Source organism: Gavialis gangeticus, unplaced genomic scaffold (assembly GCF_001723915.1).
Source record: "Gavialis gangeticus isolate Ggan-Ray unplaced genomic scaffold, GavGan_comp1, whole genome shotgun sequence".
NCBI classification, from domain to species: domain Eukaryota; kingdom Metazoa; phylum Chordata; order Crocodylia; family Gavialidae; genus Gavialis; species Gavialis gangeticus.
This window is the reverse complement of record NW_017728992.1, coordinates 193,044,806-193,046,369: the sequence shown is the minus strand read 5'-3', so window position 1 is coordinate 193,046,369 and position 1,564 is coordinate 193,044,806. Positions and strand designations below refer to the sequence as shown.

At 40.9% G+C, this 1,564-nt stretch overlaps 1 protein-coding gene across 1 annotated transcript in view; it reads right to left on the bottom strand.

The window, feature by feature from the left end:
* TG (thyroglobulin) overlaps window positions 1-1,564 on the bottom strand; it is a 257,089-nt gene that overhangs the window by 133,695 nt on the left and 121,830 nt on the right. The gene's annotated exons all lie outside the window — the stretch shown is intronic.

Below are 1,564 nucleotides of genomic sequence, written 5' to 3'. Positions count from 1 at the left end.
TTGCTTCTTGCTTCACATTATTCAAATTATTAAGTAAACATAACATCAAGGGCAAAAGCAATGTTTCTGTGATAGAACTGGATCACATCTCAAAGACATTCAAATACTGTCTACGGTGGGTAAAGGTCTGAAAATTTCTGATGGAGAGACTCAGTGCAATGGGGTTTTGCGAATACCTTTCCAGCAAGAACTGACTTGATATCACCAGCACATTGACCACCAAATGATACTAGATGTTTTCAACTCACTAATCCTAACTCTACGTAGAGATAAAAGGCTATGTCCATAGTGGTACGAATTGTCATTCTAGGCCAGACAAAAAGTCCCTCTGGCCTGGGATCAATGACAAGTAGCAGATGCTATGGATGAAGAATATTAGAAACAGATGTACATCGACTGATCTATAACCTTGCATATGCTCCAAGGCACCAACAGTAGGTTGCATCCTTAATTGTTATATTGAATAGCCTCTGATGGACCTATCCCCTGTAAATCTATAACCCTTTTCAAGTTGGTCATAATACTGGCCTCCACAATACCCTATGGGAAATGGGTTCCACACACTAATTGTGCAATATATAAAAGTTACGTTCTTTTGCTTGTATTGTTGTCTGTTAATTTCCCGGAGTGGTCCATAATCCTTATGTTACCAAACACAGTACATAACAGTGCCTTATTAACTTTTCCCAAACCATCCCTGGATTTTACACAACTCTATCATAACCTTCTTCTGCTGTCTCTTTTCCATGCTAAAGAGAACTAATCCTTTCAGCTCCTTCTTACACAAGCCACTCCTTACTTGTGGTCCCTTGACCTTCTCATACACTTTGAGAGGTGGGGACCGGAATTGCACAAGTATTCAAGAGATGGGAACATCATGGTTTATGGTATAATGGTATTCCTGCTTTGTTTACAGTTCCTTCCCTAATGATTCCCAACATTTTATTTGCTGTTAGACCATTACTAGACACTGAACAGAATTCTCCACAATGATCTGAAGAGCTTTTTGCCCAAGTAGTAACACCTAATTCAGAATCTATCACTGAGTATACACAGTCAGGGTAATTGTTTCTTTGTACTTATCAGTGTTAAATTTCACCTGACACCTTGATGCCCACTCAGTTTGGTGAGATCTTTCTGTAATTCCTTACTATGAGCTTTGGATTTGGTTACCTAGAATTATTTCTTACTTTCTGTAAACTTTTCTACTTCAATGTTTATTTCCTTGATAGAATTCACTTCTGCCTTCTGATCTAACAGCCTTGAAATTAAAAGCTGAGATGCTGGTTGACACTACCAGGAATACACATTAGGGCTATGCAAAGCTTCGGGCGTTGATTCGATTCGGAAGAGATTCAGCCTGATTTGGTGGTCGAATCTCCGAATCCAAATTGAACCAGGAGACCAATAAAAATGTCCAAATTGATTTGAAGCTCTCCAAATTGATTCAGAAAAGATTCGGAGATCTTCGGAGATTCGGGCAGTCCCCACTTGCCGTCGCGTGGAGCTGGACCCAGGCTCCATGCCGGTAAGTAGGGGCGGGGCGGGGGAGGGGGGGGGCTGG